This window comes from Miniopterus natalensis, chromosome 15 (assembly GCF_054644295.1).
Source record: "Miniopterus natalensis isolate mMinNat1 chromosome 15, mMinNat1.hap1, whole genome shotgun sequence".
Lineage (NCBI taxonomy): Eukaryota > Metazoa > Chordata > Mammalia > Chiroptera > Miniopteridae > Miniopterus > Miniopterus natalensis.
This window is the reverse complement of record NC_142095.1, coordinates 49,727,902-49,754,126: the sequence shown is the minus strand read 5'-3', so window position 1 is coordinate 49,754,126 and position 26,225 is coordinate 49,727,902. Positions and strand designations below refer to the sequence as shown.

The window sequence follows — 26,225 nt, the reverse complement described above, 5'->3', positions numbered from 1 at the left end:
ATTAAGAAAGTTTTTGATCATTATTTCTTCAAATAAGCTCTCAATTTCTTGCTGTTTCTCTTCTCCTTCTGGTACCCCTATGATTTGGGTGTTGTTGCACTTCACGTTGTCCCAAAGTTCCCTTAAACTATCCTCATTTTTAAAATTCCTTTTTCTTTTTGTGGATCATGTTGGGTTTTTCTTCCTTGTATTCCAAATCACTGATTTTATCCTCTGCTTCACCAACTTACTGTTTATTCTTTCCAATATATCCTTTATTTCAGATATTGTATTCTTCATTTCTGACCGTTGTTTCTTTTTCATGGTTTCTATGCCCTTTTTCATGATGTTGAGCATCCTATATTCATTACTTTGAATTCTATATTTGATAAATTGCTTGTCTCCATTTCATTTAGCTCTTCTTCTGGAGAATCTTCTAGTCCTTTCATTTGGGCCCTGATTCTTTGTCTCCCCATTTTGGCTGCCTCTTTGTGTTTTGTTTCTATGTATCAGAGAGAACTGCTATGACTCTCAGTCTTGGCAGGGTGGCCTTATGTATGCTGTAGGTGACCTGTGGGACCCAGTGGCCCAGTCTTCCTATCACCTGAGCTGGGTGCTATAGGAATGTCCCTTGTGTACATTGTGTGGTACCTCCTATTGTAATTGAGTCTTGGTTGCTATTGGCCCATTCGTGTGTAGGATCGACCCACAGGCTGGCTGACTGTGAGGCTTAACCACCAACACAGTATGCAACCTGCTATGTAGGTATTGATCACACAAAGTGGAATTTGCTTCTGCATGGTTTGGTGCCTGCCAAGATTTCCTGTAGATATGCGCTTATGCAGCTTATTGGATCCCTCTCTGTTGTTGTCTGAATCTGGCCACTGAGTGTAATGGTTATGAACCTTTCGGAGGGACTTCAGTGCACACCTATGTCAGATGCTGCCAATGACTCTCCCTGGGCAACCTGTTTGGAGATACGAGCAATCCACAGCTTGTGGTTTCCTCTCCTGGGCCTGGGTGCATGCAGAAAGGACAAGTTATGCAGCAAGGTCATCTTTTATCTGCACCAGGCCTTGGGGCAAGTGAGGAAAAGTCTCAAAGCACTAGAGATCACCTCCACATGAAGGCTTAATCACTGAATGAGCCTCCTACTGTATTCCTCAGCAGAGGAAGCTCCACAGGGTGGGGTGAGAGGCATTCCTGCGGGTGAGGTTATTGTACCCCCCTAGGCTGATGCTGCATAGAGGAGAACGCTCTACTTGAGAAAGATGGTTTGTGCAGGATGGGGGAATGGCTCAGCAGAGGAAATCTGGGTGCTGACTCTTCAGCTCTCCCCCCAGAGCCATCAACCCCATGCTCTCCTCACACAGTTCTAGTACACTCTGCCCTCCTTCCCTCCCAGGGTGAGTGGCCGGGAATAAAATTTTGTGTGCTGGCCCTTTAAGAGGTGCCTACATCTCTAGCCGCTTCTCCCTGGTGGACAGAAACCCTGCTGCTTTTTTTATAGACAGTTGTTGTTGGGCTCCTTTTCTAATCTGGTGCTCTAGGCTCTGGAGCCCAACTTGGGGTTTAGACCCCACACTTCTCAGAGGGAACTTCCTGCAGCTGAGATATCCCTCGGAACTTTAGCTGACACCTCTGGGAACCCAGCCAACGTTCTGGTGCCTCTGCACTTCCTACCAGACTCAGTGTAGCTTCTTCTGTAAGTCCTTGGTTTAAGGCTTCTCTCCAGCTAGTCTTCAGTTGGTTATTTAGGATGATTTTCCTATAATTTAGTTTTAATTCCAGTTTGGTCCTGGGAGGAGGTGGGTATAGCTTCTACCTAATATGCCACCATCTTGGATCTCAAGGATCTTTTTTTTTTTTTTAATTGTTTTTTATATGCATCCAATCCATTGAAGACAGATTGTTGTTATAACATTCAATAAACATGAATCATTAGAAAAATAACCCCATGCTTGGATGTTGCAGCCATGTCACCTTACTGTAAGTTTTAAACATGCTCAGTTCTTATCTCCTTGAAGACTAGTATTGCCTTAAAGGCTTCCAACTCAAGCACAGACGCTCAGGTCATGGTCTCAGTGCCCAGGACTCAGACCCCACACCTACTTCCAGGACTGGGGGGACCTCTTCTGCCTATATATATCACCCTAAACCCAAAGGTGGCCCGGGAAACTGGATGGAGAGGAAAGGGAGAAAGGCTGTGGGTTAGGGCACCTACATTTGTACTCTTCCCCTAGGCTCCCAAAATATTAAGGGTGGCCCACTGAACACATACAGCTTTAATTGTGTGGGATTCAGCAAAAGCAGAGTTTTGTTTGTTTGTTAATAGTTTTATTGAGATATAATTGACCTTACATGTTTAGTTATATAATCTTTATGTGACAGGCATAATACCCTGGAGACAATTACCACAATCAAGATAGCGAATATATCCAGCCAATACAGATCTGTTTTTTCTCACAGTAGATTAGTTTACTGTTTTTAGAGTTTTATACAAATGCATTCATATAGTAGATAATCTTTTTGTCTTCTTTCAGTGGGTATAATTATTTTGACATTCATCCATGTTGTTGCGAGTTTCAGTAGTCCATTCCTTCTCATTGCTGAGTAGTATTCCATTGTATGGCTATACCTAAAATTGTTCATCCATTTACCAGAATTTTTCCCATCTTTTTCAGCTTTATTGATATATGATTGACAGATAACATTGTGTAAGTTTAAGGTATATGATGTAATGATTTGATATACTTATGTATTGTGAAATAACCCATTCACCTATTGATGGACATTTAGATTGTACTAGTTTGGGGACTATTGCAATCAAAACTACTATGAACATTTAAGCACAAATCTTTGAAAGCATATGTATGCTTTCTTTTCTCATGGGTAAATACCTAGGAGTGGACTGGCTAGATCATATGGTAGATATATGTTTAGCTTTTTAAGGTAATGCCAAACTGTTCCAAAGTGGTTGCGCTATTTTGAATTCCCGCCAGCAGGGTATAAGAGTCCTAGCTCCTTCACATCTTTTTCCACACTAGGCATAATTAGCCTTTTTTCATTTAGCCATTTTAATAAGTGTGCAGTGGTATCTCATTGTGGTTTTAATTTGCATTTTCCTGATGACGTATGAGGTGAACATCTCTCCTGTGCTAAATTACCATCAGTGTATCTTCCTTAGGTTTGCTCTTTCTCCCAATTTCTTTGAGTTGTTTGTTTCCTTGTATTGAGTTCTCAGAGTGTATGTGTTTTAGATACAAGTACTTCATTGGTTATATCGATTACAAATATTTTCTCCCAATCTGTGGCTTGCTTTCCATTCTCTTAATGTCCTTCAAAGACTAGAAGGCTTTTATTTTGATGAAGCCCATTTTATCAATGTGCTTTTTTATTAATTGTGCTTTTGATATTGCATTTTAGTAAACCTTGCCTAACAGAAGGTCATAAGGGTTTTTTCTTCCTGTGCTTTCTTCTAGAAGTTCTAAAGTTTTCAGTTTTACATTTAGGTCTGTGATCCATTTTGAGTTAATTTTTTTATATGGCACAAAGTATGGATTGAAGTTCATTTTATTTATTTTTTAAATTGCATTTGTTTGGGTGACATTAGTTTGCAAAACCATACAGGTTTCAGGTGTACAATTCAATAAAACATCACCTGCACACTGCATCATGCGCCTGTCACCCCAAGCAAAGCCTCTTTCTGTCCCTGTTACCCCCTCCCTTTTACTTACCTTCCCCTCCCCCCCTTCCTTCTGGCTATCACCACACTGTTGTCTGTGTCTGCGTGTTATGTATATATGTTTTTTTGGCTAATCCCTTCACCTTCTTTCATCCAGTCCCACAAACCCCCTCACCTCTGGCAGCTGTCAGTCTGTTCCATGCACCCATGCCTCTGGTTATATTTTGTTCATCAGTTTATTTTGTTCACTAGATTCCACATATAAGTGAGATCATATGGTTTTTGTCTTTCTCTGACTGGCTTATTTCACTCAGCATAATAATCTCCAGGTCCATCCATGTTGTCTTAGAAGGTAAGATTTCCTTCTCTTTTATGTTGTTTCATATTTATTGCCTAGTTTTTTTTCAGGTGAAAGGATACACTGAATTTCTGTTGTTCCATCTTGGCCAGAAGCAGAAATATTCAAAGCAGAGTTTCTGGCTAACTCCATGGAGAAATTAAAATGTCCCCAGCACCAAAGGCTTTATTGAGTCTCTCTTTTCTGAGACTTGGGCTTTCTTACAAATGCCAGTGGTTGACTGATATGTAAACACTTAGATAGCAAATGCAGCATTTGCTGAGTCAGGAAAACGTTTCATAAACCACAGCTGGTCATCGTCTTCTATGGGGAGAAGTACAGTTATCCCCTGTGATCATTTCACTCCCTAGCTGGACATGGTCCAGTGAAATAGTGTCCTACTTGATTAATAGTCTGGTCTGTTGCTAATGTAAAAAAGATAAGATGCAAAGTTCACTTGTGCTCTTCCATCTGTAGTTCTCTGTGTGTTAAATTCTGTTGTCTGGAGGAAGAAATGAAAAGCAAGGTCCTTTTAAATTCTAATTTATCTTATGAATGTCATTCCCGGGAGCTCCTTTCATTCTTTTAACCTTTTTTTTATTTTATTATTTTTTAAAATATATCTTTATTGATTTCAGAGAGAGGAAAGGAGAGGGAGAGAGAGAGATAGAAACATCAATGAGGGGAGAGTCATTGATCAAGCCCACAACCGGGCATGTGCCCCGACCGGGAATCAAACCCTGATCACCTGGATCCTAGGTCGACGCTCAACCGCTGAGCCACGCCCGGCCGGGCCCGGGAGCTCCTTTCTAAGTGGGACTTGCCAAAGAATTTAGAACTTTTACAAAACATAATATTGTAAGGCACTCTGACCTATGACTGTTATGGGATAATTTTTTTAATTCAGTTGTAGGCATTTAGAGTTGAATATTTTCCGTCTAAGTAATACGCAGAAGGCTAGTAACAATTCAAGAAACATTACAGGATCCAATAGATGTTAAGGTACCAAAAGCTGGCAGCGGTCTGGGACAGCAGCCTTCAGGTCGTTTCTAAATGCGAGATGATTTAAGAACAGTCCCGCAAGGAGTGCCCAGGAGTGAGTGAGTGTCATGAAAACAGCCGTAGCTGCAGAGTCCGGCAGGTGGGTTACTGGGGTGACAGTCAGTTACTGATGGCCTGGCTGCGTCAGTTCAGGGCTCGGCGCTAAAGCCGAGCGTAAGGGGGCTTCTTTAAACATTGTTCCTGCCGGCGACACGCCAGCCCCCGCGGTCGCCGCCTCGGCACACTCGCCCACCCTGCGACCTCTCTCCCCCGCCGGCGTCTGTCCTGCTGAGACAGAGACACAGGCAGGAAGAGAGACTTTTACCCCAAATCCTGATAAAGCCGCGGTACCTCCCGCATGGCTGCCCGTGAGCACTGTGATCGCACAGTGGCTGAAGGCCGCGCGGCTGTGTGAATACGGACTTAGAACCCCGGGATCCCGCCGGGAGTGCGGTGCCTGGACGCTGGGCGGTCCTCGGTGGCTCTGTCAGTGTCACTGTCCAAGGCAGTGAGGAGGCCGTCGGTGGCGCGGGAATACGCTGAACGAAATACTGCGCCTCATTTCTGAGTCTGCGTACCCCAGCTAGTCTGAAAAAAGATGAAAAATGTTCACTTCTGTTTACTCCAAAACAAACTCACGTTCAGAGTCTGGTGCCAACTGGGTATTCCGTGAATTTTTGTGGACTAACAATAAATGAATGTTGTTGATGACCAACCTGATGTATAATTTGACTAGTTGTGAGTATGAAATTCACCTATATTTACTGACAAATTGAACATCAAAAATTCTAAACAATTACTTTTTAGATATTGCTGAACAACATTTAATAATGCGCCGGTAAGCCCAGTCAGCCTGGCTCAGCGTTGAGCATCTACCTATGACCAGGAGATCGCGGTTTGATTCCCAGTCAGGGCTGCAGGCTCAGGGGCTGTGAAGGAGGCAGCCAACCAATGACTCTCATCACTGATGTTTCTATCTCTCTTCCTTCCTCTCTCTGAAAACAGTAAAGACATACTTAAAAATAATAATAATAATGCTTCAGTAACTAATTCTAGTTTTTATCAAAGAATGACCGAGAATGATTCCATAAAGAAGAAAATTTTACATCCAGTCTAATACTTTTAAAAGTCAAAAGCCCATTGGATTTTTTCTCTACTCTTTTTAGATATCAATTAAAGATCAATAGTAATCTATTGGAAACTAGTTCAGGTTGACTTTAATTATGAAGCTTTGGTGTATAGGCCAAATCCAACCATGCTAGAGCACAGAAGGACATTTATTCAAGCATTATTTGTTGGATGTCTGCTACCTGTCAGCCTGTTGAGGCTGTTTACAACTGGAAATGCTTTGAGGATTTCTTAATTTTTCTTCTGGTGTTTTTTGTGTTTGTTTGTTTTTAAGAAAGAATGGTGATTTATTTACTCTGTGGAATATTAGACAGCATTAAAATACACAAAATGGATAAATATTAGAAACCACAATGTTTTTATTAAAGCACAGTATGTCTTTATTAAAGACATACAACATCATATTAATTTCAGGTGTAAGAGACAATAACTGGACACCTATATACCTTACGAAGTGGTCACCACAAGACAAATTCTACCTCAGCAGTAGTTGTGTATGTTTAATGTATGCTTGTTCTTATCAAGTAACTCAATGATTATGTGCTTCTGTTTTCTGCCCACTGTGACCTACAATAACTTGCAACATAAGAAACTACATTAAAAATGATACTGCGTTTTCATCTTGAAAAGGAAATATAATGCTACGGAAAGGCTCAGGGCTGGGGCTGCTTCTTAGCCCTACCAGCTGTGTGATCTTAGGAAAGTTACTTACCTCACTGAGTCATTTTTTCCCATTTCAAAGTAAAATTAGGGCAGCATTTTTCACTGTGCGACTTTTGACTGTTTTTATCAGCTTTCTAACAAATGCTCATTTTTAATGAGTGAACTCTTGACCACAGTCAGAACTGAGGAGGGAACTGAAATCAGCCTTCTCAGCAGGTCCTCGGTGCTTCTCCTGAACACTAGTGAAAGGGCCTGGGGTCTGCTGCATGTTAAACAAAGAAGAGTGTTTCAATACATGTTCAGTTTCACTTAGAAATACGAGTCCAGGTCCTGAGATAAGACACTAGAGAGGTACCCTTTCAGTTCTCCTCTCTTACTGGCAGTTAGGAAAGAAAAGGGCATTTCACCTTAAGAACGGGAGAGCAGAGGAAGGTATGGAATTCACTGCAGCTCTGAGACGGATGGGAGGAAGGAGACGTCTTCCTGTGCATCACCGTGTGCCAGCATTGTGCCAGCCTAAGCACATTTATTACATGTGATCCTCACCACAGCCCACGAGGAAGGAAACTTATGATCCCCTTTTACAAGTAAAAGGAGGAGGCCCAGAGGGGCTAAGTAGTTTGTTTAATGTCACAGAGCTTGTAGGTGGGAAAAGTTTCCTTGGCAAGTTGTACCGTCGGAGTCCCTGGCCCTTAAAAGCATCTCTCATTTGTCTCAGCTTCCTTTCAGTTATTGCTCTGGGGAGATAAAAGTGTCCTCAGTAACTTAGAACTCAGGGACTATTGTTACAGAGTCAGATAGTCATAGCAACTAACACATATTGAGTACATATGATTTGGAAGGCACTTACTCTGTGTATCCATTCATTTGTTCTCACGCCAACCCTATTAGCTAAGTTAGGTAACTTACCTACTAGGTAAGTTCTATTATCCCCCATTTTATGGGTGGGAATACTGAGTACAGAGATTACGTAACACACACAAGGTCCCATAGCTAATAATGGAGGAGCTGAGATTCATCCCAGGCAGCGTGATGCCAGCCAGAGTCCGTGAGCTTACCCACTGCATTTCCTGCCTCTCCATGGATGAGGGCCGTCTACCCACGCACGCGGAGGGATGGGCATGTCCATGGTACCCTGCGTTTCAGCTCAGTCCTTCTCTTATTCCAAACATGCCTGTACATGCTGACACTCAGCTCACTGTTGTTAATAAGGTGCCTCTGGGAGTTAGGGGCCACCTGACCTTCCCAGCCTGGGCTGGGGACAGAGCAAATCTGGAAGGGTAGTTCAGAAGTGCATTAGCACTCACGTCGGGACAGAACCTGCCGTCAAGCTAGGAACTGCCATTCGGGTCAAGTGTTCCCAGGAGAGAGCTGTTGTCTGAGTTGTCGTTCAGGTGAGGCCTCTTGAACCTGTTTGGCTTCCTTGGTGACAATGCAGAGGGCACACCCCCCTTCACCAAACAAGCGCCTGTGCCAGGCGGTGGTGATGGGGGAATGCCAAAACTGACGGGAGCGTGGGAGCACTCGGCGTGTGGGCTGAGGCTCCGAACAGCCCAAATGCACCAGGTGGGACTGTGGGCTTGTCCCGTTTCCGCTTTGCAGGCCTCAGACCGTATCTGTGACTTCAGTGGTCAATCCACATTTGTCACTACCACCCCTTTTTTTAAATCAGTGATTTGCAGACATGCTTGGAAAATTAAAATGGCATCGGCCACCTTGTCTCTTGGTGTGTATAAAATTATTATAATACTGGGAAGGCAGAAAGCGTGGGGTGCAGTGGCTTGAGAGGTGGCCTGCGGCAGTGGTGCGCGGGGGCTGGGGGCCGCTCGACCTCGCCAGAGCTCTCCAAGGGGCAGGCACAGCTCGCTCGTGTACTAACTCATTTAACCCTCACAAAACCCTCCTGTTATGTATTAGTACTTTCACAAAGGAGGAAACGGGAGCATAAGTACAGTAAATGGCGTGGCCTGGTTAAGTGGCTCACTAGCAGTGAGGAATCATTAGGCAGTTTGGCTCCAGACAAATAGTCTTCATTTATTCATCCAGTAAAAGCTCGTTGTTCCTGCGAAGGGCTAGGGTTTCGGATGAGTGCTCGTTACCAGTCGTATAATATTTGGCACTGGTACCTCCCACGGCCTGTCCTAAAGATTCTTTCATTTGTACATTTGTGTGTAGGTGTGCACTGTGTTCATTTTAAAGGCAATATGTCTGCTGTTACTTTCTAAGATATAATATTTGTGGAAGATGCTGGGACCTTGTAGATACTGAGCATACCCAGAATCCTGATGTTACTTGTTACTCCTTCCTACAGTAATATGAAAAGCAGTTTGAAATATTTTCTTCTCACACACAAAATCAGGATTTTGTAATCACATACACACAGAAACAAATGCTTGCCTTAAATCTACAGCTCAAGAATCTATTTCATGGTCATAAGCTATTTTCATATCAAAAGAGTTTAAGAAACTTTGAATATTAGACCACTTTGTTGGATATTTACCACATGCTTTGACATATTAAATGCTTCAAGAAGTTCTTCAACATACAAACGTGTAATTATCTTTAACCTAATATTTTCCAAACTTATTTGCATGTGAAATTCTTCTTTCAAACAATACTGACCACACTTTTGAAAATGGTGTTATAAATATATACTATAGTATTAAATAATAAAGCAAAAATATATCAATGTAAGTATCCTGAATATTACCCTAGGTTAGAGCTGGCCGTAAGATAAAACCTAGGTCTATTCTGATTCTTTAAATAAAACATTTTAGGAGCCAGTCGAGATGCTGGGCTGGGCGCTGAGGCAGTTGGGACCTTGTCTGCTGCAGGGGGAGCAGGAGACCATATGGAGGCGGAGGAGGAATGGGCCCGGGTGCCTTCATTGGTTTCCTTATGCGCCCTTCTTCCTCAGTAGCTCTCATCCCTTTGTACTTGGAATAAACGCAGAGGTACCAAGGAGCCAAACATTAGTAATCCCATCAAAAGTTAGCTACTGCAAGGCTACCAATCCTGTTTATTGTTATCAGCCCTCTTGCCCCATGTCTTGACCAAGGCGTGTCCTTTCATTAGTAGACTTGGTGAGACTCTCACTGTCACCCCAAACCCGCTGTTATCACACTCAGAGTGATGCAGCCCATTGCATCACGTCCTCAGAATCTGGTGCCATTGGGTTAACTCTGAATGTGGAGGCTCCAAAGCTCTCTTTTATTTATTTATTTATTTATTTACTTACTTACTTACTTATTTAGTTTATCTTTATTGTTGAAAGTGTTACAGGAGTCTCCTTTTTCCCCCATTGACCCCTCCATCTCACTCCCAGCCCCCCTCCAAAGCTCTCTTAAAAGTCCACATGGCTTGGAGGGCAGTTTGGCCCCATGTCCATTAAAAATAAGAGTATATCTTTCCACCCCGCACTCCACCAACTTTAGGAAAAAAATCCCATGCAACACTTACTGAAATATAAAAATATCTTAGATTATTATTTCTACTAATAGGAAACTGAAGCTGCCTAAATACACTTCAACAGAGATTAAATAAAGTACAAGTCACTCATGTCACAGGAACCTGTGTGGCCATTAGAGAGGGAAGGTAGCCCTCCTCGACTGGCATGTGGGCATGTCCAGGCTACGTCGGTAAGTTACAAAGAACTAAGCCACGGAACAGTAAATATTGGGTGATTGCTTTTAACTTTATTATTTACTTTATGTATATAAAATGTACTCACAGGAAAAACTAGGAAAATCTATAGCATAGTGTAAATCTCATTTCTGGGAGTGAGATTTTATGGAAGAGCTTTTTCTTTCTAAATAATGCTTTTCTGGTATTTTTTAACAAGAAGCTTGAATTAGTTTTAAATCAGAAAAACAAAAATAATCAGTGTATTCATTAAACTTGGCCTGTTTAAAGCCGTAGGAAGAGAGTAAGACATTCGCTGATCACTTTCTCTCCATCAGAAAAACACTCAGCCGTCTTCCTCACTGGTCAAGGCAACGTGGGAGCTGAATGTTCCTAAACTGCTTCATCTAGAAAAGCAAAAGTCTCCTCTTAAAGACGGCTGATGGAATTGTGTTTTCTGATCATAGAAAATTTAGAGAATTCAGAAAAGTACAAACAATAAAAAAAAAAGAATTAACACATAATCCCAATACTAGAGCATTAATTGCATTATTTTGACCTATTTCTTTCTTTTGAGTGTAATTTTTCTTAGTTGAGATCAGTTGCTGCCTGTACTTTACTTTTTGTTAGACTTTTCCCTTTTCGTGTTTTTGACCACGCTGACCTCATCGCGTCCGCTTTTCTCCCTGTGTTCCCTGTGCTCGTGTCGTAGGATGAGTGTGCAGCACAGGGACAGACTGCAGAGGCACTTTGAAAATTCGTGTCTGCTTCGTTAAATATAAACTTGCACATTGAGGCTGGGGACCAGGCTTTCTCTGTGTTGGAATCCCCAGGTGTTTACCTAGATGTTAGGCAAAATGTATTGAATGGATAAATAAGGGAACATGTGAATGACTACAGAATGAACAAATGGATGGCAATACTGAGGCATTCTAACACAAAGTCAACAAGATCTCGTCCCTCCCACACGTGACCCCTTAGCCTGTCCCTGCTCCCTCGAGAAGCTATATAATGCATTGGTGTTGAGTTTAGACTGAGGCCAGGTAACCTGGGTTCAAAAGCATGGCCTTGGCTCTAACCCAGGCGTTTACTTACGTTTTTAAGCCTCAGTTTTACTGACTGTAAAGCGGGGATAATAGTTCCTACGTCAGTGGGTGAGTTAATATATGCATGGTAAATGGAATATTGTCTGCACACAGGGTGTTTTGCTATTAATATTTTTGCTATTATTACTATTACTATTCCAAGTCAAGCCCCTTGATAAGACACACGGGCCTTGGCTTATCACTCCAGCCTCTTCCCACACACACCCTGTGGTCACCCTGAAATGACTCCTCATTCCCTGACTCCTCAGGCTCCCTGCCTTCTTCATATGCTTCGGCCTCCGCTGAAGGTCTTTCTCCGTTTTATGTTCTTGTTCCTGTGCCTGATGCCTTTCTCCCTCCCTTTACTTCCCTGCGGCAAATTTCCACTCCTTCAGAACTCAGCTCCAGAGCCCCCGCCTGTAAGCAGTTGTCTCCTGGCCTTGTGCGCACAATGCCACCTCTTCCTACAGGGAGTCACGTCCTCCCAGCCTCCAACGGCCCTGAAACTCTTCTGACTCTCTTCTCATTGTGTCGAATTGTCTGTTTACGTGTCTGCCACCCCACAGCTTGCCTGGCTCCTTGGGACCAGGGTCAGCTGCTACTAATCTTTAGGCCCCACCACTGGCACAGAGCTGGCATACACCGAGGCCCTCAGTAAATATTTGCCAAGTGAGCAAAATACATGTAGTTTACACTAATAACTAATTGATCGAGTTTTGCAAAATAAACTTGTGAAAAGATCAAGTTAAACTGAAAATCGGTTCTGAGTAACAATCATAAAATAAGGCTTTTTCAGCTTTCAATCTTATTTTGTTCCCACCACCTACGATAGAGCTACTGCTCCTAAACTCAGTTTCCAGAGTCAGTGTGGTGCTTGTGTCTTGAAACTTGAATCTGCTGAGCCGGCTGGGGCCCCCTTTGTCACCCTAAAGCAGGCGCGGTCAGCACCTCTGCTGCTTCATTGGCCTTGTTGGAGGCATTTGGGAGAATCACTGTGAAAGCAGCCGCAAAGATAGGTAGACGCGCTTCTGCTCTCACAGTCGAGCACTTTTTCTTGGACTTCCAAAGTAGTAAGTCATCAACTTTCGACTGCCTCGAAGACAGCGCATATATACAGAGGGAGTCCAGTTAATCCTAAAACATTTGAGCCGAGTCTCCCACGCCAGCCACTCAGCCAGACCACCCAGAATACCGTGGACTTTCCTGCTTCCTTCTTAGCAGAGCCAGCGGTACCATACAGGCAAAGCAGGGATGGAGGAAAATTCGGAGAAATGAGCCATCCCAACAGTCAATAATGAGCACCTGGGTAATCGCAATGGGACTGGTTTTTGAGAAACATTCTCCTAAAACCTAGAGGGATATTTTGATAACTTAGTACTGTTCCAGCTCTCTGCTCTTGTCAGAGAAACTTTTTAAAGCACAGATTCATGGAAAGACCTGTTACTACCCCTATTTATAATGCCTTAAGTGAGAGGAACTCGTCTCAGCTCAGTTTAACCTAACAGAGCTTGAAGCTCATGCCTCCGTAACCAACCCATTACTGTCAGCATCACACTCACGGCTCTCACCCTGGGATTATTCCACCTAGTTCAACAGCCAACAACTTGAGTAGTTATGAAGAACTGAAATATATTTGGATATCTGCTAACCTGACAGTTTTAGCAGTTGGGATTTGAGAGTGTTTGCATAAGTCAGTGTGTGTGTGTTAATCCTCAAGCTCATTTCAATATGCTAAAATAATTTAAAGGATCAGAAGCTGATTTTGCAGGCTGTAAATTCTGTCCGTGGAGAGGTGAGCCTGCCTTCTCTTAACTGGCCACTGATATTTACCAAGTGAAGTCACTAAACTAAACATCAGAGTTGGTTTGGAAAAGAGCCAGTGCAGAAGGAACAAAGAAACCTAATATTGTATTTTAAAGGGCTACTGAAAGCTTTACAATAAATATTTCACCTTTCCCTGTTTCATGTGGCTTTCCCTCTGTGTTTCCCTAACATGGTAATTATGTGTCTTAAGCCACAAACTTTCAGATATATGCTGCCTTGTGCATTATGAGAATCAAAGTTTACATAATAATAGCTTATAACACATGCCAATTTTAATCCTGAGGGACCTCCCTGAGATGGTGAAGGGGAAGTTGCTATTCCTCAGGTGAATAGCCTTGGGCCCAGAAAGGTAAAAGGCCATGGTCACGCAATGGAGGACAGGAAAATGTCCTGCAGTTGGCACAGCCGGGGGAATTTATACAGAATGAAATCTTTGTTCACGGATGTGTTGCCAGCACAAGTAGCCTCTCAATTATTTGTTGAATTCATTGAAAGGAGCTACTGAAAATTCAATCGGAAGACCTGCATTTCATAATGGGAACACTTAACATAAATTATCTTAAAACATTTAAACCCAGCGCTGATACTTTTGGTAAACCATCATCTCAGAAATGGGCTATAAAAGTAGCATTACAGTTAAATTATGACTCAAAAACAGTCATGAAAATGCCATGATAAATGCTTGGATGGAAGTAGGAGGTAGAAGTTTCAATCAGCTGAAAAGATAAAATTTTAAACTCTAGGTATGGATGAAAAGACCCTGTAAGATATTTTCTCAATTTATTTTAGAAATCAAATTTCATTGTACATTTCCAGCTCTTGAAAATGCTTAGGTGACATCCTTGAAGACACAAATCATGTATTCAAAGGGAGTATGGCAAAAAAACTTCCAAAACCAGATTTGCCCATGCCAACTATTTGTCTCTGTCCATCCAGCCACTTTACCTGTCCACGTATCATCTCTCTGTCATCTAGTTTTTTAAAAAATATATCTTTATTGATTTCAGAGAGAGGAAGGGAGAGAGAGAAACAACAATGATGAGAGAGAGTCATCGATGGGCTGCCTCCTGCACGCTCCTGACTTGGGATCGAGCCTCAACCCGGCCCTGTGCCCTGACCGGGAATCAAACTGCAATCTCCTGGATCCTAGGTCGATGCTCAACCACTGAGCCATGCCGCTGGGCTCTGTTTATTTTTAACCCATTCTAGAAGCAGGTGTAAATGGCCCCTCTGCAGTATAAACCTGCTTAAGACAGATATGGAGGAGGCTTAAGGGCTATCTTTATATTTTTCAGGAAGAAGATACTGAGTAGAAGACTTCCATTTCATAATTAAGTAGGCCTAATACTTAATGCTGTGCAATCTGGATTCATTAGGTAATAGGCTGAGATATCCATTTCAGGTAAACCTGTTGAACTGGGCACAGATGGTTACCATTTTAAATTTGCTAAGAACATGTAATGTATCTTATGAGCACAGTTTATTTGTGCTACAGGTGACATCAGTGAGCACTTCAAACCAACCGAGATTGCGCCCTCCTTGGAGAGACCATTCAGTCTGGTTGGATGCCCATGTGGGAGGGGCAGGGCTGCCAAGGGGAGGACCCAGCCGTCTAGCCCGTCCTGGCCCCACCGTGTGCCAGCTGGCTGGCCTTAGGCTTGTCTACCTTCCTAAGCTTCAGTGTCCCCACCTGTGCAGTGAGGCGATACCAGGGGTTAGCTCCTCACAGGGTTGTCCTGGGAACTCAGTGAATTCACCTCGTGACCTCTTGGCACAGATGATCAGCATTTAAGTGTTCCTTGTTTCTGTTGCTGTTATTGACAATATTATTCTAAAGTTCCCAAGAGGACTGTTATGAAATGTTCTCATTTATAAGAATCCCTTGAGCATAAATAACTGCAATTATGGCCTAAAAGGAGAATGTTGGTGAGAATACTTTCAAGGTGATATGCCCCATTGGGAAAATCTTATAAACTCAGCCCAGCCTGGTGAATGCACAGTCGTCCTGAAAACAGAAGTCTCATTGCGTATTTAATCCTGAGAAACACCCAGAGCGAGAGCCTCTCCCCGCAGCGGGGCTCTGTGTTCAGAGGCTCAGCTCTAACGCCATCACCTTAACTGCCTTGCTCCGGATCCATCTTTTCTCACGCTAATCCCCTCCATTATCCAGTAAGCACCTTGTGCTCTTAAAAAGTATACATGACAAGTTTCCGCCATAACACTCCATGACTACAAATTCAAATTGTAATTGTCAACGGTGCCAGCATGCTTTTAGCAATTAGGGCTCCGTGATTAACGTCGGCTGTGTGATCTTGCAGTGCACCGGGGCGGGCCCAGCAGCTGGGAGCCGGGTTCCAAGCCTTTGCTCGGTGATGACTATCCATCTGTCCTCCAATTGTCGCCCTGCGTACTTATCAGATGTGGGAGCCCTGAACTTCCACGCTTGTTAGCAGAGCCTGACCTAGTTAGGCTCCCTGCCTTTCTTGCATCGCATGACAATTTGGCCTTAGATCACCACACCTTTAATTTTCAGGGCAGTCTCATAAACATTCACTCCCTTGCTTTGAAAATGTGTTGGTGGAAGAGTTTATAAAAAGGGTTGGTGGAGCCAGTCTTCTGATATTGACCATGTGACAAGCTCATTCTTCCTGGGCCGAAAAGGAACAAAGTGGAACCTCAAGGACTCGAATTGGAGGAAAGTAAAAGTAAGAATTGGGGGGAGGGAGACTCAGTCCTGATGATTTTCTTTTTTGCAGCCTAATTTGGTAGAACATTGCCATCCAAAGGTTTAGTTTTTAAGTATAGATTAATGTGTTGAAATATTTATGTCCACTGTGTGCCAGGCACTGTGCAGGTGCTGCTGGGTGTGCAGCAGTGAGCTAAACAGATCTCTGCCTGTTGTGGAGTTTAGAGTTTTATTTCACAGATTGTGTGTATCTACTGAGCATTTATTGTCCAATGTGCAGTTATTGTTAGAATTTTTCCAGTTGTGTCAGTAGTGTTTTTTATAGCTTTCTTCTCCTTTTCTGATCCAGGACCCAGTCCAGGATCACACACTGCGTTTGGTCCTTGTGACGCTTTAGTCTCCAGAACTGGAAGCAGGTGTCCAGGCTTCCTCTGGCTTTCCTTACACTGGTATTTTTGAGAGCTAAGCCAGTTTCTTTCCAGAATCTCTCTCAATTCAATTTGTGAAATATGGATTTGTCTAATTCAGTGGTTCCCAACATGTATCTTGGTGACCATGTCTCAGTCATCTGGGAACTTGGTGAAAAGAGAGCCACACTGGTTTTGTCCTACCCTGCCTCAGCGAGCCTGGGCCTCTCTGTGTTCGTTACTAGCTCTCGGGGTAATTCTGCTACATACCAAAGGCTGAGAGCCTCTGGCCCGGTATGATTTCCTTGTGGCAGGAACACTGCGTAAGTCATGTTGTGTGCTTCTCAGTGTGTCTCACACGGAGGCTTCAGTACTGCACCCCTTGGTTTGGTTAAGGCTATGGTATCTGCTGGGTTTCTCTTCATCTTTTCCCCTCTGTGATTAATCACTCGTCTGGAACTGGCACTTGGAGGCTGTTTGGCTACCCACCTTCCCAAGTCTGTGCCCCAGTGGTCTTGGCCTCTACTGGGGACCTTGCTAAGTAAGCACTGTAGTGATTGTAAGTGGTGAGCCTCTAATTCTGCCACCTTCGACGTTTCTTAGCATCCACCTGAAAAGAATAATTTCCCTTCTCCATCTCGACCTTTGAAAAATACTTTTTAACATTAGCATGGACTCACGGACTCTTCTGTCTTCAGTGTGTTGTAATCCATTCTGTCAGTCATTTAGAAAAGTTGGAGATGCTTAAAATGCTCCCACTGCCTGGCTTTGGGTCAGCCGCTTAGTTTTTTTTAGCGGAGAATGGGACTAGAAACCAAGATCTGGTTTCTATTAAACTAGTTGGAACTTCATTCCAAGAGCAAAACTGTGTGCTACGTGTCCACCTAAAATAAAACGCACTGCCCACCCCACGCGGGCGGGTCCTGGGGAGGCGTGGCCCGGCTGGCGCCCCCTCCTCCCTTCCGGGCTGCAGGCTTTCCCTCTCCGCTCCTGCCTTCCTGCCCAAGCTCCCGAGAGGCGTCTGCCTGGGTGCCGCGGGCACGCTGCTCACGTCTCGAAACCGCAAACGCACCTGTACTGTTTGCTTTTCTTGAAGCGCGTTCTCACTTTTTCCAAAGCATCTTTCTATCCGGTCTTCCTTCTGTCCTCCCAACCCCACGAAGCTGCGAGACGGGTATTGCTTTCCGCGTACATTTTTAGAGAGTGAAGCCAGAAAGGTGACAGGCCCTGGCATCCGGCCGCGCGGCGTGCTCGGCGCTTGAGCGGAGGCCGCTGCTGCTGCCACCGGCTGGGAGCCTGAGGCGGGCGCTCGCGGCTCAGCTGCGGCCTGCGCGGAGCTGAAACCCGTCAAATCCTGCACAGCGAGTCCGGAAGCACCAGAAGCGTTCCCTTCAGAAAAAGACACACGAATACGCCTGTCGACTCTTCACGATTCCTTGAGGCGATATTCTACAAATGTTTTGAGCACCGGCTTTGGGCCAGGCGGTGGTCGGGGTCCTGGAGAGAGAGCTAGGGCCAAAGAGCTAAAAATCCATGCTCGTAGAGATCTTACCTTCCAGGCAGGAGCAAGGCTGGGTGGGGAGGAAGACGATAAAGAGAATAAATAAGGTTTATAACGTACTCAGAGGTGCAGACAGAGTCATGAAACAGCTGCCCAGGGGGCTCACTGCCCCGCGCTGCGCCGCGGGCTCTCGGACCTGCACAAGCAGGGATGGGACTGCCGTCATCAAGGCGGTAAGGGCTGCAGGAAAGATCAGGAGCCCCGTTTGTTTGTTCCTTAACTAGTACTGAAGTATAATACACATACAGAAAAGTGCATGTATGTACGAGTGCGACTCCATGAACACCACAAACTGAACACATCGTGTGACTGGCGTCAGTATCAACAAAGCAGAGCGTTGCCAGCGCCTGGGAAGCCCTCACGCGTTCTCTCCCGTCACTAGTCCCCCTGCTGCCGTGACTTGCAGCAGCATTTATTAGTTTTGGCTGAATTTGTAGTTTATACAACTGGAGGCACATAGCCTGTGCTCTTTAATGTCTGGTTTCTTTTGTTCAGATGTTTTGAGATTCACCCGTGTTGTGTGTCCTGTGGCTGTGGCAGCTCGTTCACTTCCACGGCTGAGTAATAGTTTGTAGTGTGACTGTACCAGCGTTCATCACCCATTGATCGGCACTGGGGGACCTTGCAGTGCTGGGTTGTTACAGAGAGCGCTGCCGTGACGATCCCAGTGCCCACCGTCCAGTGGACTTCTGTAAGCATCCTGTTAGGAGTGTACCCGGGAGCAGGCTTGCTGGGACACAGTGGGTATGCGTGTTAAGCTTTAGTGGGCCCTGCCAAAAAGTTGGTCCAGAACGAACTTACACTCCACCACCTTGGTATAAGAGAAAGCAGACCCGATGTGCTAAGTAAAATGGCTTCTTCATCCAGTGCCAAAGAACTGCACCAAAATATTGTCATGGGAGACAACTCCACTATGTGCCTACAAAATGGAAATAACTTAGTGGGGTTATGGGTTTTGGTGAAGAAATTGAATATAAGTTAAATACACTGAAAATAATAATACTATGTAATGATAACTAGATAAAGATTAGAATGAAAAAAAGTAGTCCATTTATATAGGAAAATATAAAATACTAAGTATTAACCCTGCCACTGGATTATGTGATCTTTATGGTATATATCATAAAGCTTTATGATCACTATAAAGCAATTTCAATAGAAACATATTACCCCTCAGGGAGACAAATTATTAGCTTTTTAAAAACCTGACAAGATTGTTTTTAAATTTCTTTTAAAAATTAATGAAAGAGACTATCAAAGATTATTTAAAATTAAAGCATTTAGCCCATCAAATATTGAGACATTGTTATGGAACAGTGATTAAATGTCATGGAACTACACAGAGATGGAACAGCGTCCCAGAACAAAGCAGATAACCATAGACGTGTTGATATGCAAGAACGTAAGAAGCAGATGCCAACGTTAGCGCAGAAAGAATGGCAGAGAGAGCGTCTCTGAGGGCTAGACTTTATGCTAAATGCTTACACTTGTACTGCCTTTCATGCCCTAACAACTCGGTCAAGTCAACATTATTGTTCCCCATTTTGCAGATGAACTGAGTTTCAGAAAATATAACTTGCTGGGGGCCCCACAGATTCTTGCAGTGGGAGAGAGAGGCCCCGTCCAACCTGACTGCACAGCCAGCAGGAGGCCAGGAGACAGCGAGCACAGCTAAGGAGAACAGGCTAGAGGACAGTCTGTCCCCGACAGACAAGAAAAAGTGTTAATATTGGTAGCTCAAATTAAACCTAAGTTCTCAGACAGGTAAGTGAGCAAAGGGTTATTTCATACACAAGAATAACAAATAAAATGCAATTGCAAGGAAAATACACAAATTGTTTAGTAGTTGAAGAATTGCAAATTCAAACAGTTTTGCAGTATTGTTTTATACTTTTCTAATTAGCAAAAATAATTTTACTGATTTGATGTGGTTTATAAAAATACATACATTTCCGTCAGACAAAAAAAATTAGAATGTTTGATATCTGGGCCTGGGGGATGGTTACATGAGTGTACACACGTCAGATTCATTGTGCTGTACACTAAGACTTGTACATTTTATTTTGTGTACTCAATAGAGTAGAAAAACACTCTAAAACACAGTACACAATGAAATCGGTTATCTGTAAATGAGAAAATAAAGGTAGAAATAATTAGGTGCCAACAGGGTTAAGGTTAGTAGAAAACATCCGTGGTGAGTCTAAGCATGCATGGAGCCCACGAATTTGAAATTCAAGTTCTCATAAGAGCCAAAGTGGAGAGGGGGTTATGGTCACTGGCATGACACACAGTGGTCATCAAGGTCCAAACAAAGCTGCTGCTTGAAGGGACACAGGCACTACTGGTCCTACGAATTAGGAACTCCGCCAAGGGTCCATGTAAAGGGACATTAGATGATGAAATGAACTATATCCTCAACACACCTAGAGTTCTTAAAATAATGAATTTCAGAGGTTTGTTTCTTTTTTTAAAAAATTTATTTTTAATTCTTACCCAAGGATATATTTATTGACTTTAGAGAAAAGAAGGGAGAAAGAGTGAGAAACATTGATGTGAAAGAGAAACATCAATCTGCTTCCTCTCGCATGTGCCCCAGCCATCTGGGATCAAACCCACAACCTAGGTACATGCCCTGACCAGGAATCAAACCCAGGACCCTTCAGGAAGATGCTGCAACCAGCTGAGCCACGCTGGCCAGGGCTCTGAGGGTTGTGGGTTGTTTCTTATACCAATTATCAACAGAAGCCAGTGGAGTAATGCCAAAATAGGCTTCCAAAAATGCTGTTTTACCTGGGACAAACCTTGTGGTTCAATTTTGTAGGTTTCTAATGATTCTAGTTTAATCCAAGAATAAAACAAAGAATGAACTGGATCAGTTTTGCCCACCAGGGGCCATTTGGAAATGCCTTGGAGCCGTTTTTGGTGGTCACAGCTCAGGGGAGGCCTTGGAGACGTTTTTTGGTAGTCACAGCTCAGGGGAGGCTATTCCTAGAACCTGGTGAGTAGAGGCCAGGGATGCTGCGTAACACCTGCTGCTTGCACAGGACGGCCCCACAACAAAGAATGGCCTAACTCAGGATGTCAGTTGTGCCAAGTTTGCAAAACCCTGTTTTAGAAAAATGAACAGGCAATACATCGTTGAAGCCATCCTCCATAAACATTACCTCTCACAACTAGCTCGGACAAGAGGAGAAGGTATGGGTTCATTCGCACATGGGGAGGAGGGATACACACGTGGTGGTTGTGGCCTGGCCTCCAGGGGATTGACAACCCCCAGAAAACAGGAACTGGCACCGGGAAGTATGCCTCTCGGCCTAGCAAGAATTGCCTCGTTAGGCAGTAGGTAGGTGTTAAGTGTTGACGCGGCCCCTCCGCTCGCCTAATTGTGCGAAGACTCAGCTCATACACCTGGGCTTCTCTAGCCTGGCAGCTTCCTCCAGATAGACGTGTCCACAGAAGGAATTAGAGAGGCTCCGGGGAGCTGCCCCCACTGACTCATCTGTGTCCTTGTCACATCTGCCCTTTGCATTGTCGGCAGGTCTAGTGGTGAACCACAGTGAAAGCAGCTAAGCAACATCTGAGGCATCATTTTTGCCAGTTTTTTTTATTTTAACCAGACTCTAAAGACTGGTGCAGATGAGGAGTGGATACTATTGACTACCAGTGTCAAGAAGCCCTTCCTCTCCATCTGCGGACATTGGTGATTCTCTTTGGTTTACGCCTCCCCCAACTTTGTGCCCAGAGAGAGATCTTTCTTCCTAGTCCTCAATTAGAAACTGTCTGGGAAAATCTCTGGACCAGCTCCCATCACTTGTCCACAGAAGGATGACTGTGTTTGTCCTGGAGCCAGTCGGGAAAGGATCCATTCTCCAGAAGAATGGGATATTCTGCTCAGAATAAGGAAGGGTACTAGGCAGTCAAGACGAATAGATATCCTGCACTGCAGGAAAATAGGTCCTTTTTTAAACAAACTTTTCATTTTCAAATAATTTCAAACTCACAGAAGAGTTGCAAGAATAGCACAAAAAAATCCAGTGTATCTATCAAAGAACTCTGCCAGTTGTTAACATTTTGCCACATTTGCGCGCGCGCACACACACACACACACGCCTTCCCTTTCCTCCCCACAATAAGTGTCATTTTTTTTCCCTGAACCATTTGAGAGTAGGTTGCACTGTTTATCCCTAAATATTTCCCTGAATATTTCTTAAGATCAAGGACACCCCTTGTATAAATACCATGTAACAATGATCGTATTCAGAACACTTAACATTGAATCTATACTATTGCCTAACATACAACCCAACTGTACCAATAATGCCCTTTATAACAACTTCTCCTCTTGACCCAAGATAATGCACTGCAGTTAGTTGTTATGACTCTGTTCTCCTTGGCTTTGGAACTGTCCTTTTTGGCATTCATCACATTGACATTTTTAAGGATTATGGGCCAGCTGTTTTATAGAATACCCCTCAGTTTGGGATCATCTCATGGTTCCTCATGATGAGATCTGGTGATGTATTTTTGTCAGGGGCACTACCCAGTGGTATGCTGGAGCCAATTAGTGCCAGCTATGGAAGCCAGTTCTCACGTCTCTTCCCAGAGCCATGTTCTGTGATGTCATATTTATAGCTTGAAATCAGCCAAGGTGGCAATATTTACACCATGAAAATCAACAAAATGCTACAGTTCAGGGCTCCCCCCTCCCACCCCCACATTTCTGTTGGTGAAACATTTGCACTTACCGCACAGTGCTGTGTGTAAATGAGGCTGTGTCTTCTGTGCAGACCATCAGAAGACGCATGATGCTGGTCTATCCAATTATTGATGATATTTTATTCCTTGGTTAGGCAGTATCTGTCAGCTTTTAATTCACCATAAAGAGTTACCATTTTCCCCTTCTTAATTTATTTTCCCCTACAGCAAGTTCCCTTGAGATTATGTAAATATCCTCTCCTGTTTCTCATCTAACTTTGACCCAATAGTTTTTATCTATTAAAGTCTTTCTCTGAATCAATTAGTACTGTAATTGTTGCAAGTGGTAATTTTCTGTTTCTTTCATTTCTTTTACATTTATTTGTTGGTGTTCTTACAAGTTAATTTTGTTGTAGACTTAACCCTAAAATAGATAGGTAATTAGTAACAGACTTGGATGCAAATTCAGGTCTCCCAACAGTTTGTCAAGTAGTTCTAAGTCCTTTATTAATTTCCATTACTATAGCGCAGAATAAGTTTCCATGGAGAACAGCATGGATACAGGAAAAGCATGATGAGTGTTCAGAAATAGCTTTCCCATTCTGTGAGTGTGTGTGTTTGATGATGGCATATTGTCCCACCAACAGTGGAAGTGGCATTTGGAGTCATTTTTCCAATCTACCTGATTCTAGTTTTTACCAAAGCATGTCTTTGGAAGATTCCTGGTGAGATATTTGCACAGGAGTCATAGCAAGTTAACTAGTGCATGGCAGAGTGGAAGAGCACTGAGCTGGGAGTCCAGAGTCAACATCGGCTATGGGGTTCGGTAGTGCCCTGAGGATCATGTCCCTGTGGAGTGCCATCATCAGTAAAATCACAGGAGTCAGAGTTTAACTAAATTCACCCCCAAATCCTAAAACTTTCTTTTATTCTGTTCTCCTACTTTGGAAGTAGAAACCTAGAGTTCACCTCATTAGCATGATGTCTCGATCAAACGAGCCAACAAGCCAAGGACAAAACTAAGGTGTCCAATGTGGAGCCTGACCCAGTGACCCAGTGATTGAATCCATATCCAGTTAAATTAGCCATGAGGGAGCAGCTCCAGGGCCTGGGCCTGTCTCATATGACCTCGTGCGTTCAGCCACATCAGCTGCCTGACTTCTCTGCTCTCTTTGTTTATCCTTGACAGTCATGGAAACCCATGGAGGATCCCATTACCTCGCTCTTTGAGGAGATTCGTTTCTCAAGTGTTAGCTTGCCTAGTACCTATAAGGTTACCTTCGTTGCTATGGTTGTAAGTAAAAGACATGTTCTGTCCTAGAGCAGACTGCAGTTTCTACAGAACTTTTACACTTCAGGCATGAAATTCTACAGTTCAGTATAAGACTTAATTGAATTTCACCATGTGAAGTTGCTGAGAGCCAGGCAAATAGTATTACTTCTGGTTAATACATGGTTTGGTGAATTCCACACTAAACGTATAGGTTGCCTTGAATTTCCAGAACAGAGGTTAACTGGGGGTGGGGGACTGAGGTGTATGAAAGAATGTGGGGCTCTGCCAAATTCCGCTTCCTCTGTCTCCCTGGACTTTGATAGGGCCCACCCCTCTGCCCCACCGCCGCCCTCCTCCACGAGAATCGTGGTGGGGCCACTTGTGTAGGTGGAAAAGTCTGTAGGCCCGTTGCACAGTCGCCTCCCCACACTGGAGCTGTCTGAGCCTGGTACTCTCCTGCTCCAGCTCCACATTTCAGTACTTTTAATACTTAATGACCTTTGAAGGTGGAGAATTATTTGGCAGCATCCTTAAGAGTATCTGTTTGAGGTCTTTTTATCTGCTGAACTCTCATTTACTAAATTGAAAAGTTGGTGTCTAAAATATTGTCTGAATGACTCCCCCAAGGTTCTGATAAGGCAAAGGGGGTCAGAGGAGTTGGCAAATATTTTCAATATATTTTATTCAACCTTAGTCATTTTCATACCCCAAATAATCCACTTTCTCTCTTCTCTAAGATTTTAAGACAAATTTGACTTTAACTTTGAGTTTGAGCCTAATTTCAAATTCAGCAATGTTTTAGAATCTCCCCTCTCTCCCTCCTTGCTCTACATGAGTTTCTTTTACTTTGAAAGTAAGGAATTTAACCTTTCTAAAATGTAATCTTGATCAATACCTACCTCACCTGTTGTGTTAACTGCTCCATCGTCTTTCACCAGGTTAGAAAACCACATCTCTTGCCTGAAAGACAGAGGGCATTGGTTCCTACCAGCAGCCTGGCTCCTCTTGATTGTGTGATTGTTTCTAGAGATAACAGTGGAGCTTCAGGTTCCAAGGCTGGGCCCCTTACTTTGTGAAGTAGAGACTCTTGAAGCAGATCCTGCCTCGGGTTTCAGAAGGGACACTCAGATGCTGCGGAATGCAGTTAATTTGTGTTCATTTTGAAATATAAAGAAACATGGCTAGTTATCACTGCTGTCATTGTAATGTCCTGGGTGTTTGGTTTGTTTCATTTTGTGGCTTTAGTTTAGTTTAGTTTAGTTCATTTCGTTTAGTTTTGTTCTTGAGAACCCCATTGAAATCACTCAGAAACCTCAGAGAAATGCATAATCCTTCCAGAACTCCTCCCCAAGCTACCGGCTTCTGTAAACCCACTGAGTGTGCATTTACTCCGAACTACTTACTCACCCCCACTGATGCCCTTGGTGTCAGGGAGACCCTCTGGCCTGGACTCTCAGGGGGAATGAGAGAGCGCAGGGCAGTGTCCAGGCCCCTGGGCTCCATGTGGTTAAACACTGCACCTTCAGGTACTAATTTATACAGGACCTGGGCAAGGGGTGGGTGACGTGGAATTGTTTTTACATGTGGATGCTTACAAACTAGAATATCACCAGGAATTTTTTTAAATAGAGACCCTTCTAACCACATATTGTTGCAATATATTATGTATGCAGTGATGGTATTTACATATGTTACTATATTTAACAAAATAAACGAAGGTGCGTTTGAGTATTGATAGAAGCAACCCTCCCTCCACTACAGTTATGCATCCCAACCAGGCTACTGAAAAAGCATTTCTGTTTACTGAGGCCCAGAACTTCTATTTTAATTTCAGATCTTGAAGGATGAATAAATAAAATAATGGAAAAATGATAAATTGGAGCTCATCGAACTTCACTATAAAGCAACAGAATTTTAGTCCTTGAAGCATTTGCTCTAACTGCTTTTTTTTTCTTTTTTAAATCCTCACCCAAGAATATGTTTATTGATTTTAGAGAGAGGAAGGGAGAGAGAGAGAAACAGATGTGAGAGAGAAACATCAGTCAGTTGCCTTTCATACGTGCCCCAACCTGGGGCTGAACCCAAGACCCAGGTATGTGCCCTGACCCAGAATCAAACCCACGGCCTTCCGGTGCCTGGGGACAATGCCCCAACCAGCTGAGCCACACTGGCCAGGGCCCATAGAACTGCTTTTTAAGGCGTTGCATCTTACCTATAGTGGTGTAAATATCAATTCAATA

The 26,225-nt window shown here is 43.5% G+C and overlaps 1 protein-coding gene across 1 annotated transcript in view; it reads left to right on the top strand.

The window, feature by feature from the left end:
• The window catches only part of FRMD4B (FERM domain containing 4B), a 138,219-nt gene that overhangs the window by 49,002 nt on the left and 62,992 nt on the right, over window positions 1-26,225 (top strand). The gene's annotated exons all lie outside the window — the stretch shown is intronic.